This window comes from Nomascus leucogenys, chromosome 11 (genome assembly GCF_006542625.1).
Source record: "Nomascus leucogenys isolate Asia chromosome 11, Asia_NLE_v1, whole genome shotgun sequence".
NCBI lineage: Eukaryota > Metazoa > Chordata > Mammalia > Primates > Hylobatidae > Nomascus > Nomascus leucogenys.
Genome location: NC_044391.1, coordinates 108,107,204 through 108,123,063, shown reverse-complemented (window position 1 = coordinate 108,123,063; position 15,860 = coordinate 108,107,204). Strand labels below are relative to the sequence as shown.

General features: G+C 44.7%; 1 protein-coding gene across 2 annotated transcripts in view; it reads right to left on the bottom strand.

Annotated features, from left to right (window-relative positions):
• Positions 1 to 15,860, bottom strand: part of ST6GAL1 (ST6 beta-galactoside alpha-2,6-sialyltransferase 1) — a 149,795-nt gene that overhangs the window by 76,025 nt on the left and 57,910 nt on the right. The gene's annotated exons all lie outside the window — the stretch shown is intronic.

Here is a 15,860-nt window from a genome sequence, read left to right as displayed (position 1 = left end):
GAGGAGATGTTGGCAGAGAGGAGATGCTTTAGCAGCAAGAAAGCCACAATGAACCTCCCAGCCAATGCCTCACAGAGTGCAAGGCCACGGGAAAAATGAGGGAAAGAAGTCCTTGGCATTTTCCAGACGTAATGACTACACTGAGTTTTCCTTAGCCTGAGCAGATAATGGCACCTCTCTTCTTGTTTGGCTTTGCAAATCCACCTGTCTTTATTATACACGCTTCTATCATCACAGGAAGATTTTTACAAGTTTATTCATTCAGCCAACAAACACCCATTACCTAACACCGGGCCTGAACATCTCAGCACTCCATAAATGCCTCTATCTCCAGAAAGGGGCAGGGAGGAGGACATGACAGCTGCAGAGTGGTTCACCATTCAGAGGACCCAGCTCCCAGGCTGGATGGTTCAGGGAGGCTGCCGGGGAGATGTGTCTCAGCTCAGAAAAGAAGATGAGGGAAAGTTGGACAGACCGGGGAGAGGAATGAGTTGTGCTCAAGGGCCTTTTGGGTCATTTCTTTGCATTTCCTAAAAAATATGTTTTTTACCTTATCATGTAGACAACTTTGATCTGTGCTGCTGAGCATAAAGAAACATTTGATAGCTTCCATAAACCTGACAGTTTCTTTTGACACTAAGTGTGGGAGGGAAATCACTAAACTAATAAGTATATGAAATATCATCCCTTCTTTGTGGAATTATGAGCTCATTCATCTCCAAAACAAAATTATATTAAAAGCTTCAGACAGATGAAAATGTTGATTTGCCTCCCATTTGTTTCATGATGGCCTTAAACCTAGAATGTGGACTTAAAAATACACCATAACAGATAATATGGTCAGATCTAAGAGCTAATTACAACACCAATGTAAGGCAACAAAGCTCTCTCTTTGGTAGAGTAGAAAATAAAGCTAAAAACATTGTTTGTTTGTTTGTTTGTTTTGTTTTTGGGGTTTTCTTTTTGTGACAAAGTCTCACTCTGTTGCCCAGGCTGGAGCGCAGTGGCGTGATCTCGGCTCACTGCAACCTCCGCCTCCCGGGTTCAAGCAATTCTCCTGCCTCAGCCTCCTGAGTAGTTGGGATAACAGGTGCTTGCCACCACACCCAGCTAATTTTTGTATTTTTAGTAGAAACGGGGTTTTACCATGTTGACCAGGCTGGTCTCAAACTCCTGACCTCGTGATCTGCCCGCCTCGAACTCCCAAAGAGCTAGGATTACAGGAGTGAGCCACCGCACCTGGCCATTTGTTTGTTTTTCATTACATTTATGGTGGGCCCTTTATGTGCAGGACACTGTGTGAAATGCATTTTCTCACTTAAACCCCTAACATGCTGCTGAAGTAGATGCCATAATCCCATTTTACAGATGAAGCTGAAGTCCAGAAAGGTCAGCCATTTGACCAAAGTGGGCCTCTAGAAAGCACTGGAAGTGAGATCCAAACCCATGTTTACAACAGTTATTGAGTACTAATTATGTGCCAGGCACTGATCTCAGCACTTTTCAAGTATTAACAGATTTAATCCCCACGGCAATACTATAGGGAGACATTGCTGTCACCTGATTTTAGATGAAGAAATGAGGCAGAGAGAGGTAAAATAATTTGTCTAAAGTCACACATCCCTCTGATTCAATGCCTGAGACAGATCTATGTGCAGTGGAGGGTATGGAAAGTGACATGCAGGTCATCCCTTTCCCTGGGCTGTGGACATTTCAGAATGTCCAGGGTTCGGGTAGGAACACTGAGTTCTACCCTGCTTCTGTGCCACTGTGGGAAGTTGAGGCCAAACTTAGTGAAGCCACATGGCCAGCTTGAAATCTGTGGGTCTTCGGGTTTGGCTCTCACCATTAATCTGCAAAGAAAAACTGTTTAACCCACCTTCTCCCAAGGAAGGCACCTTTCTGCCAACGATGGCCTCACCTGACACTGGTCAGTTACACAGGCAGTGTTCTAAAAAGCATCTGGGGAAGTACATACAAATGTTTGGCCCATTTCTACTCCAGTTAAATTTAGCAAAACTTTGAGTAAATTTTCACACCCAATGCTGGTGATTAATAGCAAAACGGTTGTGCTCATGTATCACTCATGGCTGGGAAAACAGAAGTGAAACCTTATGAAAATACCTCAGAACAACCAACAATAGTTGAAAAACAGAAAAGAAACATAAATTTTTGGATGCCTACTGTAGCATCAAATGTAATGCTGAGAAAATTTGGAACAACCTAAATATCTAGCCATAGGAACAAGCAAAATTGTGATCCAGAAGTCCGTGATTGCCTATGAAGCCGTTAACACATGACATGCACTATAAAGATGAAAAACAATGTTTATGATAACGAGAGAAACAAAATAAACTTTTTTTTTTTTTTTTTTTTTGAGCCACAGTCTCAATCTTGTCACCCAGGCTGGAGTGCAATGGCAAAATCTTGGCTCACTGCCACCTCGGCCTCCCAGGTTCAAGCGATTCTCCTGCCTCAGCCTCCCGAGTAGCTGGGATTACAGGCACCTCCACCACGCTCCGCTAATTTTTTTTTTTTTTTTTTTTTTTTTTTGTATTTTTAGTAGAGATGGGGTTTCACCATGTTGGCCAGGCTGGTCTCGAACTCCTGACCTCAGGTGATCCGCCCACCTCGGCCTCCCAAAGTGCTGAGATTACAGGCGTGAGCCACCACATCCGGCCCAAAATAAACTCTTGATCAACACTAACATTGTAATTATATTAAAAGCTTGCTTTCAAACAGACTATGATTACAAGGGACCATTGTTACAAGTGAACAGTAATGTGTCAGGAGGCAGGATTTTTAAAATGTATCTTGGCTGGGCACCATGACTCATGCTTATGAATCCCATCACCTTGAGAGGCCAAGGCAGGAGGAATGCTGGAGGCCAGAAGTTCAAGATCTGTCTGGCCAACATACTCTACAAAAATGTTCTTAAAATAGCTCAGTGTGATAGTGCACACCTATATTCCCAGCTACTCAGGAGGCTGAGACAGAAGGGTCCCAAGCCCACAAGTTCAAGGCTGCAGTGAACTACGATAGCCACTCCAGCCTGGGCAACAGAAAGGGACTCTGTCTCTAAAAAAATATATAAATAAATAAAAGTGTATCTTTACTGCTGTCATAATGTTTGTGAGTAAAACAAGAAAAACAAGTTTAACACCAAGTTTGTTGCCCCCAGAGCACGCACATGGCCCTCCTACTCCACTTACCCTCCATTAGAATATAGTAGTCTTGGCTGGACACGGTGGCTCATGCCTGTAATCCCAGCGCTTTAGGAGGCCAAGGCGGGAGGATTATGAGGTCAGGAGATCGAGACCATCCTGGCTAACACGGTGAAACCCCATCTCTACTAAAAATACAAAATTGGCCAGGCGCAGTGGTGCACTCCTGTAGTCCCAGCTACTCGGGAGGCTGAGGCAGGAGAATGGCGTGAACCAGGGAGGCGGAGCTTGCAGTGAGCCGAGATCGCGCCACTGCACTCCAGTCTGGGCGACAGAGTGAGACTCCGTCTCAAAAAAAAAAAAAAAAATTTATAGTAGTCTTCCTTGAAGGTGACAAATCTGGTCCTACTTCTTCCCCGGATGTCTTGCCTTAGCATAGGGGACAGAAACACATTTATTCAGCACCCATAATGGCCTGGCCCTGGCACAGCTGAGCTGTTCCTATGCATTATCACCTTGAATGACACACACCTTCTAAGAGGAGAGCGGTGTTAATGGTCCCATGTCCCTAGACAGAGGCTTACTGCCTATGAAAGGATTCCCTTAACTTTTGCATATGCATCTAAAAAGGAGGATTCCCTTTACTTCCCCAGGACCACCTGCCTCCACAAGAGCAAGTTTAACAATAGTTTGGAAATTAGCTACCTCTGCATTGCCCCCGAGCCCCCTTCCTGGTCGGCTGGCAGTTGGCCACAGTGGGAAGAGGAAGGAAAGGCCAGGATCCAGCTCTGTTGCTTTCCAGCTTCGTGCCCCCCAGGCAAGTTACCTAACCTCTCTGGGCTTCATTTCCTCAACCATTAGGTAGCACTGTAATAAACTTTTCACGTGATTGTTGAACTATGTGAAATAATATACGTAAAATGCTTAGAACTGGGCTCCACAATGCAACAGCCACTAGCCAGATGTGGCTAGGCCAAATGAGATGTGCTCTAAGCGTAAATATACACATTGAAGATTTCTTATGGAAAAAGGAATGTAGAAAGTATGATTCGTAATTTTATGATTACATGAGAAAGTAAGAGTATTTTGAATATATTGAGTTAAATAAAATACAGTCGATCCTTAAACAGCACAGTTCCATTTATATGCAGATGTTTTTCATAAAAGTTACAATGAGTGTACCTGTCTCTCCTGCCTCTCCCTCGCCCTCCTTCTACCTCTGCCATTCCTGAAACAAACCCAACCCCCTCTTCCCCCTCCTCAGCCTGCCCAATGTGAAGATGATGAGGATGAAGATCTTTATGAGGATCCACTTCCACTTATTGAATAATAAATACATTTTCTCTTTCTTATGATTTTCCTACTAACATTCTTTACCCTAGCTTACTTTACTATAAGAATACAGTATATAAAACACATAACATGTAAAATATGGGTTCATCAATTTTTTATGTTATCAGTAGGCTTCTGGTTAATAGTAGGCTATTCGTATTAAGTTTAGGGGGAGTCAAAAGTTATACGTGGATTTTCTTTCTTTTTCTTATTTTTCAGAGTCTACTTTCAGAAAATATACGTGGATTTTCAACTGCACAGGGAGCTAGTGCCCTTAACCCCTGTGTAGTTTATATTGTTTAAATTAATTTCATCTGTTTCTTTTTACTTTCCATATTTTTTTAAATTAAATTTTATAAAAATAATAATAGAGACAGGTTGTTGCCCAGGCTGGTCTCTAACTCCTGGGCTCAAGTGATCCTCCTGCCTCAGCCTCCCAAAGTGCTGGAATTACAGGCATGAGCCACCATGCCCGGCCTCTTTTTGCTTTTTTAATGTGTCTATTACAAATTTGAAAACTATGTATGCAGCCCACACTTGTGGCTTGCTTTCTATTTCCATTAGATAGCACTGGCTGAGAACACAGTTCTGCACAATGTTAGTTCTTCATTTCTCCGTCCCCACTCATCAGTCAGCATTGTCTCAGTATTGTCAGCACTGTCTAAAATCTTTTTTTTTTTTTTCTTTTTGAGACAGCGACTCACTCTGTCCTAGGCTGGAGTGCAATGATTCCGTTGCGGCTCACTGCAGCCTCGATCTCGCAGGCTCAAGTGATCCTCTCCGCTCAGCCTCCTGAGTAGCTGTGACTACTGGTGTGTGCTACCACACCTGGCTATTTTTTTTATTTTTTGTAAAGACAGTGTCTTACTATGTTGCCCAGGCTGGGCTCAAACTCCTGGACTCAAGCAATCCTCCCACCTCGGCCTCTCAAAATGTTGGGAGGCATGAGCCACCGTGGCCAGCCTAAAACCATTAATCTTTAGGCTGGGTGAGTTCCTTCTCCTTTCCAGGCCTCAGTTTACCATCCTGAGACAGATGATGAAGAGTAGAATAGGAACTAGACTTAGAAGACTGGGCTGCAGCCCTGATTCTACCATTACTAACTAGATGACCTTTAGCATGTCATTTCATCCCTCTGAGTGACAGTTTTGTCACTTACAAAACAGGGGGTGACACCCTGGTCATTGCATGAGATAACACGTATGACAGTGCTTGATAAATGCAAAGGACTATAGAGGTCAGGAGGAAGTAGCGTAAAGTGCCCAGTGAGGAGGTTGGGCAGTCCTGCCTGCCTCCTCTGATAGTCCATGCCTCCCATTTTATATTATTACTTAACTATTTTCCATGTCTCATGTCTCTAAAAACAAATTTCCCCAAGAACACACTTCCTTCCCACCTGCCCGCCTCCAACACAGCCAAAGCACAGTGTACAGACAGAACCCCTCAAACCACCACACAGACCAAGTGTGCTGTGTGAGGTGGTCATCAAGAAGCTCAAAGTGGAGACGGCCTTGGAAACAAACTGGCAATACATGGTGGAAAGTGGGTCCACATTCCAGGGGCCCAAGCAGGGCACCAGTGTAGCAGGGACCCAAGCAGAGAGGGGCAAGAAGCGGGGGACACGTATGTAGTGGCCAACAGGAAGGACTCTACAGCGCAGACATTTGCAAAACAGGAGAGCAGAAAGATAAGAATGAGCCTGAAATTCTAGAGCACGTAATGCAAAGAAAACATCAGGGTATGATGCACAGTGGGCCACCTGTGAGATGAGCCCTGTCACCAGAGATACCTGGTTGGTAGGTCCTTCCACAGATGGAACGCCATTGCCTTCTTGCCTTTGCTAGTTCAGGTTCTCCAGCTCACCCGTGATCCACTCAAGCAGGTGTGCCGTAAGTTCTTGGAGCTTAAGTACCACCTGCAGCAAATGCGTAACCCTCCGCTGTTGGCACAGAGATTGTGAGAGAAGAAGCTCCTGTCTCACAATATGCTGTTCCTATTTTTAGCCAGGAAACAACTCCTAACCACCTACACTCTATCTACCTCTTTCCAAGGCCACAAAGCATGAAAAGCACAAATCTATGCCATCATGTAGGTAACAGAGCAGGCTTTTCTACATCATAACATGTTTCTGCCTAATTCCAAAATAAGATCCAGATTATTTCTAATTAAGCTAAGCTGCAAACTCCTACTGTATCAAAAACGCAATTGTCTATCTGAATGGCCCAGGAAAAGCAAATACACAAAGCTTCTTGGGTGAAGATCTGAAGTCAAGGCTTCTACAGCTGACTAGTCCTTCAAATATTACTGCTATTCAATATACCAGTCCTTCAAATAGACTCTGTATGCAAATATTTAAAGAGAATAAAAGAATCTCAAATATCATATTCTTATTTAAAAAGACAAATGATCAGGAAGCAGGTGTTTGTGAGAGGAATGGTACATGCGATGGGAGTAAACACGCACCGATAATATGGCCGCTGCACCTGTGGGCCTGTGTCTACCTATACAGAGATAGTGCAGCCACACACCTCACCCAAAGATTATTTCTCAAATCAGTGTCCCCTCCTGTGGGAAGTTATTGATTAAAAGCATTTATTAAACAATCTTTTTTTTTTTTTCAAGACAGAGTATCTGTCACCCAAGCTGGAGCACACTGGCACAATCTCGGCTCACTGCAGCCTCTGCCTCCCGGGCTCAAGCTATTCTCCTGCGTCAGCCTCCCCAGTAGCTGGGATGACAGGCATAAGCCACCATGCCTGGCTAACTTTTGTATGTTTAGTAGAGATGGGGTCTCGCCATGTTGGCCAGGTTGGTCTCGAACTCCTGACCTCAGGTGATCCACCCACCTCAGCCTCCCAAAGTGCTGGGATTATAGGAGTGAGCCACCATGCACAGCCTGCATTTTAACAATTTTTTTTTTTTTTTTTTTTTTGAGATAGAGTCTCGCTCTGTCACCCAGGCTGGAGTGCAGTGGCACAATCTCGGCTCACTGCAAACTCCACCTTCCAGGTTCAAGCAATTCTCCTGCCTCAGCCTCCCGAGTAGCTGCCACCACAGGTACAGGCCACCACACCCAGCTAATTTCTGATTTTTAGTAGAGACGGGGCTTCACCATGTTGGCTAGGATGGTCTCGATCTCCTGACCTCATGATCCGTCTGCCTCGGCCTCCCAAAGTGTTGGGATTACAGGCGTGAGCCACCATGCCTGGCCCATTTTAACAATCTTAAAGGTCTTATCAATCTATTGCACTTGGATTTATCTGGATCCTAATTTGAATACACAAACTATTTTAAAACTATACACACCCATATCTATACACATACACACAAACACTAATATATATACATACACACATATATATATAATAATTGAGGAAAACTGAATATTGACTCCATATCTAGTATTAAGGAATACTTACTTATTTGAATGTGATAATAGTATCTTGTGGTTTTTATTTTTAAAGGGTCTCTCTTTTTTTTTTTGAGAGGGAGTCTCGCTCTGTTGCTCAGGCTGGAGTGCAGTGGCGTGATCTTGGCTCACCGCAACCTCCGCCTCCTGGGTTCAAGCGATTCCCCTGCCTCAGCCTCCTAAGTAGCTGGGATTACAGGCGCCCACCATGCCTGGCTAAATTTTGTGTTTTTAGTAGAAACGGAGTTTCGTCATGTTGGCCAGGCTGGTCTCAAACTCCTTGGCCGCCTTGGCCACCCAAAGTGCTGGGATTACAGGTGTGAGCCACTGTGCCCAGCCTATTTTTAAAGGGTCTTATCTTTTAAATACACATACCGAAATACCTACAGTAAAAATGAAAAAATAAACAGCTGAATTTGAAGTCAGTTAAAATAACATCTTATTTTGTATGACTATTCATGTGCAGTAAATGAAAGTTAAACAAAATGTCCCCTCACTTTGAATCACCTATGAAATACAGAATTTATGGTCTGTTTATACAGCCCTGAACACTCATATAAAATTCACTCAGTGAATCTAACACAGCTGCGTTAGACTCCAGCCCTGAAAGGGATCAGGATGTGCACCAGAAGAAGTAATTGTCTTCAGTTTACTACCATGTTACACTAAAAAGACAAACATTTAAATACTGGGATCACACCTGGCCCAACAAGCTGCTCACCCTACAGAGACTGAGAAACTCTAATTCACATCTCCCCACCTGCACTCGCGGGCTTTCAGCTGACCAAGTGGCTGTCAGAACTGTGGGCATTATTTCAATTACTCTCTCTTTCTCTCTCAATCTCTCCGTTTTAAAAAAGTTGCTGAGTAGAGCTGAATCGACATATTTTTCTCCTCCAAGGTGAAGCTGTACTACGCTTCTACTAGTTGATATTTAAGGATTGAAGGCAATCTCATCCCAACACATAGAAATATGTGGAAGGCAAGGAGCCTGCGAGTGCTTCAGGCCACAGAGACCCTCTTTGATGAGGAAGTAGAGCCATGTCTACCTACAGGCAGCAGCAGAGAGCCCACCATTCAGTTGTTATTATGATGATTATTATTATCATTATCATCATTGTTATAAATATCGCTTACACAAAGTAATGTGCTAGGTTCTCTCTTTTATTGTAAATCTTCTGAATAACCCTGTGGGTTGATTATTTCACAGCTGAAGAAGCTGAAGCTCAGAGGAATCAAATGATTTTCAAAAGGTCACACAGCTAGAAAGTGACAAAACCAAAATTCAAATCTAGTTTCCCGGGCCCACCCTTTTCTTTTCTGGCATGCTGCTACCCCTGGGTGGAAAGAAGGCCTTTAAGGCACAGTTATTTGCCTAGCCCTCTTATTTTCCTAAAACATAAAAATAATAAATAAATAAAACCCTGTCAAGTTATCTAACTGAGAAGCAGAGGAAAAACTGCACCCCGTGATCCCAAGCGGTAGCTTCTGCAAGTCTGCGCCTCTGTTGAGTTTCGCTTCCAGCTTCTCTGGCCACCATTATGTCTTCCATCTCACTAACATGCTTGAGAGAACAGGACAAGACATGCTTGACTTTTTTGTTTAGAATGAAAGACGTACAGGTGACCCTATGCCAAAAACGGGGAATCTTAACTCCACCGGGTTATTATGGCCACTTAAGAACCAGACTGGATGTTTATGAGAGTGAACTATCAAAGGATGTGCTCTGCCCAAGGGCCACCAAACAGGGCCCACCAGCAGTGTGCCCTCGAATTAGATTCCTTTATGAACTTGTTATTTCAACTCCTCATGCAGGTCTTTATCGAGTACCTGCAAAGGCAGCCCCCACCCGAAGCTAGACGCACTGGGGACACAAACACTCAAGTCAGAGCTGCAGCCCACAGCTATGGCCAGGAGACAGAGGAGGGGAGTGATGGGAGGGAGCGGGGAACAGCTGTCCTCTGTCACAGGATCTAGCTGCTGTCATCCCAGGAAGAACTGCACGGGACAGGCAGTGTTAGGCAAGTTAGTAAACAGTTTGCCTCATAAACACTGACCAGCAGTGGAAAACATCTGACCTAGATAGATGGTGGACTGTGAGCACCTTAGGGGCAAGGACCACGTCTAATTTGCTTTTCTGTTCTCAAAAAGTAAGCCTCAAATATTTGTTGTTGTTGTTGTTTTTGAGACAGAGCCTCACTCGGTTGCTCAGGCTAGCGTACAGTGGCGAGATCTCAGCTCACTGCAAACTCTGCCTCCCAGGTTCAAGCGATTCTCCTGCCTCAGCCTCCCGAGTAGCTGAGATTATAGGTGCCCGCCACCACATGCAGCTAATTTTTTTTGTATTTTTAGTAGAGACGGGAGTTCACCATGTTGGCCAGGCTGGTCTTGAACTCCTGACCTCAGATGATCCACCCGCCTCAGCCTCCCGAAGTGCTGGGATTACAGGCGGGAGCCACCGCGCCCGGCCGTGTTGTTTTGTTTATTTATTTTTTAAGGTCATGATTGCATTAGTCCCTTCTCACACTTCTGTGTGAGAACTGCCGGAGATTGGGTAATTTATAAAAGAAAGAGTTTTAATTGACTTGCAGTTCCACATGGCTTGGGAGGCCTCAGGAAACTTACAATCACGGTGCAAGGCAAAGGGGACGCAAGGCACCTTCCTCACAAGGCAGCAGGAGGAAGTACCAAACGCTTAAAATACCATCAGATCTTGTGAGAACTCACTCACTATCATGAGAACAGCATGGGGGAAACAGCCCCCACGATTCAATTCCCTCCACCTGGTCTCTCCTTTGACATATGGGGATTACAATTCAAGATGAGATTTTGGGTGGGACACAGCCCAACCATATCAATGGTCATGTACTACATTTAGAATTCTGGAAGGTATTTATGGTGGGATACTGAAACTGTTTTCACGTACCACAGCAGAGTCTGAAGGGCTCAGTTTGAAGAACTGGATTCCCAACCTCAGGATCAATTTGGCCATATGGGAGGTCAGCTGGAGATGAGGGAGACTGTAAATTGGAGATAACCCCAGAGATGATGGGCAGGTTACCCTGTGTCCTCAGATGGGAGGGGAGGTGGCTGGGGAAAGGATTCCAACTCTGAGTTCTATTGTGGGAAGGTGAGCAGAGTCAAGCTCTGTGGTGGAACTTATTTCTGCCCACAAGCTCAACATCTCCACCTCTGCCCCCAGCAGTGGAGTTATGAGAGCAAAGGAGACAAGGTGAGTAGGGATCACCCCAGAGGATCAGTATGGGATGAGGCCAGCCGGTGAATCACCCATGCTCCCAAGGAACCCAGGCCACAGGAACACACACCTCCACTGGTGAGACTCGGAGAGGCCAGGGGAGATAAACCCTTGGGAGAGTGAGTGAAATGGCCTGTATCAGTCCATCCAGGGAGGAACCAGAGACACCCTTTGACTCAATGTGTGGAAAGAACCAGCAAGTCTGACATAAAAAGTGTATCAAATAAGAGGTAATTTAGTATCAGGAGCCAAAGCCCCCTGATCCCCAGTGTGAGTTAGGAACCCTTCCCTGTGCTCCCACAGCACCCTGTACAGACCCCAAGACAGCGCCCCTCACAGTTTCTATGTCCATTTCCTCTATTAGAGCATGACCTTTCAGAGAATTAGGAACCGTCCTAGCCTTCTCTGAAGCCCAGGCACCTACCACACCACTAGACCCAGGCTGGGTCCTAAGAAATGCCTTTTGTATGCCCTGAACAAATGAATCATGAATGAGGTATCTATGGGAGAACCACACTCCACCCAAGGGAAAATAAATACCTGGCCTGGCTGAAAAGCCAAATCACAGCAAGTCCAAGAGAAGGCAACTAGCTAGGTGCTATCTGTCTCTCCCACATCATAAACGAAAGGCTTCAGTGGAAAAATCCTGACCACATGAGAAAAAGAAAAAAGTCAGTTAGCTACCACCAAGCACAAAGGGCAGAAGCCTGGCGAGGTGATTCACGCCAATACTGTGAAACCCGGCCCAGCGGTCTGCAGGCGACCTGGAAGCAGGGGTGGAGGAGGTGGGGAGGCGGACAAGCATGAAAGGGAGTGAGGAGAACTTACTGGAACAAGCATCTAGGTCAGCTGTTCCTGGGTAATGCCAGAAGCTGGTTTATATCCTTTTTTGAGACGAAGTTTTGCTCTTGTTGACCTGGCTGGAGCGCAATGGTACGATCTCAGCTCACTGCAACCTCTGCCTCCCGGGTTCAAGCGATTCTCCTGCCTTCTACCTCCTGGTTTATTTTCTTTATTGAAATTTTTTAGAGGAAATCAAAAAAAAGAAGAGCATCCTGTAGGAAGGGATTGGTCTAAGAGGGAGGGACGGGAGAAGGCGGCTGGGGTTGAGGTGAGGTAGAGAACTCTCCTCAGCCCCAGTCAAGGAATTCTTCACACCAAGTAGCTACCCACAGATGACTGAATATAGTCATCAAGTCTATCAATAGTCTATGCCTATCATCACAAATATTAACACCATTGACTGAATATGAACACATGCTAGTGCTGTGCTGCTGGGCAGTTTCTCTCGCTCTAATGATCATTAAGAACCTGGCAGGTGGAAATGAGTCACCTGCATTCAACAGACAGAGATGAGAAGCTTTAGGCTGAGCTTGGTGGCTCACACCTGTAATCCCAACAATTTGGGAGGCCAAGGCGGGCAGATCACTTGAGGTCAGGAGTTTGAGACCAGCCTGGCCAATATGGTGAAACCCTGTCTCTACTAAAAATACAAAAATTAGCCAGGCATGGTGGCACATGCCTGTAACCCCGGCCACTGGGGAGGCCGAGGCAGGAGAATCGCTTGAACCTGGGAGGCAGAGGTTGCAGCGAGCTAAGATCGCACCACTGCACTCCAGCCAGGGCGACAGAGCAAGGCGCAGTCTCAAAGGAAAAAAAAAAAAAAAAAAAGCTTTACATGAAGAACTAAGCCACTTGCCCAAGGTCATGGAGCTGGTACAGAGTAGGATTCAAACCAACTCATCTAACTCCAAAGCCTGTGGCTACAGAACCCAGAGGAAAGACTGCCCCTACAGATGAGGGTGGATAAGGAAGGGTCCCTGTGAAGGAAGAGTGTTGACCGGGACCTTGCTGGAGCAGCGCTGGAAGGACACCCAGGAGGTCCACAGGGTCCCTGAGATCCCTTGGGAGAAGACATGCAAAATCAAATGCCCTCAGTTATTCTGCTACCTGGTGGGCACCTTGGAATACTAATTCTCTTACATAAACTCAAACTGATATGTTCTCTATGCTGACAGCAAGTCAAATACAGAAAGCTTTTAATCATTGGCTTTGCATCCGAAGCTCAAGCTTTCTGCCAGCTCCCATCAGCCTGCCAACAATGCTATCCAGGTTCCCTTGAACATGGTGCATAGGGCTTTATGTTCTGTGAGGCCTAGCATCACACCATCACAGCTAGAAAAGATCTTAGTGGACATCAGCCCAATCCTCTATCTGATGAATAAAAATTCCCCACTTAATAGCAACAAAAAGTGGCCAGCCAGCATCTACTTCCACATCTGTAATAATGATAACCCTTCTTTCAAGACAGCCTGTCTGCAGACAGCGAAATATTAATTAAGAAATTGTTTTATACGTTGGACTGAACTCTTCCCCATTCCCCTAAGCATCCATTTCCTGGTTCTAACAAATGTCTGTTCTTTTTTCCATAAAACAATCTTTTAAGACTATGGCACTCTTCTAAACCTTCTCTTTTTCAAGCTAAATAGTCTCAGTCTTTGAATCATTCTTTAGATAACATGGTTTCTGAATCTCCTAACTTTTCTGTTTATTGTCCTCTGGGCCTATTTCCATTTGCCCCCCTCACTCTTAAAAGAATGACAGTAAGCTCAGTTCCAGGTGTGACCCAACAAAACAAGAGGAATGACTACACCTCTAAGATGCAAATACCGAAAGTTTCCGGTTAGCTTTTAGTAGCTTCATGTTAATTATTCTCACTTAGTTGAAATCAGGTGCACTAGCCTTTTTTGTTTCGTTTTGTTTTGTTTGTTTTTGACACAGGGTCTGGCTCTGGCTCTGTCACCCAGGCTGAAGTGCGGTGGTGTGATCTCAGCTCACTGCAACCTCCAACTCTCGGACTCAAGTCATCCTTCCACCTCAGCCTCCCTAGTAGCTGGGAATACAGGCACACACCACCACCTCCAGCTAATTTTTGTATTTTTTGTAGAGATGGGATTTCACCATGTTGCCCAGGCTGGTCTCGAACTTCTGACCTCAAGTGATTCCCCCCACCTCAGCCTCCTAAAGGGCTGGGATTACAGAGTGTGAGCAACTGATAACCTCACTATCTTTTCTTACAAGTCCTAATCCTTAACCCCACCACTGCCCAACCCCACCCCCACCCCCACCGCCACACACACAGCCTGGCTTAAAACCATTGGTATTTGGAGCCTACAGCTGGGTCTTTACATTTATATTGGTGCAGCCTGTCCTTCTTCACTCAGTCCTTCCTGTAGGCTGTTAAGTTTATAGGGAATCTTGATTCTGGCATATACAATATTTACTACCCCTCTCAGCTTCAAATTTTCCATCAATGTGATCAACAAGCCCATTATGTGTTCATCTAAATCACAGGTTAGAGCTGAGGAGAGGCATTATCCCCATGACCAACACAAATTAGCACCCGTTAGAGACAGTTCCAGAAGCACTCTACATGTAAACCAATTGAACCATCATCCAGTCCACATTTACCATCTCGTCTATGAGAATAGAAACCCTGTTACCGAGGATACAAAGATGTTCACTGCCTAACAGAAGAGTTTTAAGTTAATTACCACCACAATCAATGTCAATTAAAGTTTATGCTTCTGTATCATACAAAAATGCCTGACCACTGAGGAGCTACTTGGGATGGTCTTTAACATAGAGGCTATATGGCCGTATATAAATTGTACTGTGCCAACACCACAAAGAGGAACTAAAGCAGAGGTATGAGAAGCTAGGCATGACTGCCAACTGGGAAAGAGGTTACCTTACACCATGGACATGATGCATAGAGAAAAACTAAAGTGCTTTTAAATATGAGCCCCAATAACTCTGTGTCTCAAGTTCCAGCATAAGCAGCAGCAGCAGAAACATATTTATTTAATGAAAATAATAATTCCCTTAAATATCATAGTTATCACTTGTTGAGTACTACTGTGTGCTACTCATTTTACATAGGTCATCTCAGTTACTGCCTGATACAGTTGGTTTATAATTATTCCTTTTGAAAATTTAAATTTTATTTCTCTCCCCCTAGGTTTCTCCCATCTCCACAAGACCTTGAGGACCTTCGACAGCACTTCAGCAAAAAATATTTTCAGGTTTCCTCAGGTAATTCATTCAACCAACCAACCATCCCTTAGATAAATAAATATTTCTCAAATTCTCCTAAGAATAAGACACTATGCTGGGTGCTGGGGAATCTGGCTGACTTTAAGCAACTACATTTCTTGGCTTTATTTCTTGTGGGCCATGGGCTTTAATTTTCTCCCCCAAAGGCTTGTTGTATCCTCTCTCCCCATTGTTAGCTGTGGACCTTGGGTAGGTTACCTAAAACACGGATGTAATGCCCTTCACCGGATAAGGAAGGTGGTAAGGTATGTATGTGCCTAGCGTAGTTCCAGGGACATAAGATACTTACTAACCTTAGGGGCTTTTTCTTTCTTCTTTCTTTCTTCCTTTCTTTCCTTTCTTCCTTCCTTCCTTGCTTTCTTTCCTTTCCTTTTCTTTCCTTTCCTTCCGTCCCTCCCTCCCTGTCTCTCTTTCTCTTTCTTCCTTCCTTCCTCCCTCCCTCCCTTCTTTCCTTCCTTCCTTTCCTATGCAGTCTGCCTGACTTTTCTCAGAAACGGTAAAATAGAAGTTGATTGTTCTGTTTTCCCCCAGGACATCTGCGAACATTACATCATTTGCCACCATTAGGGAACTAAGCCTCGGT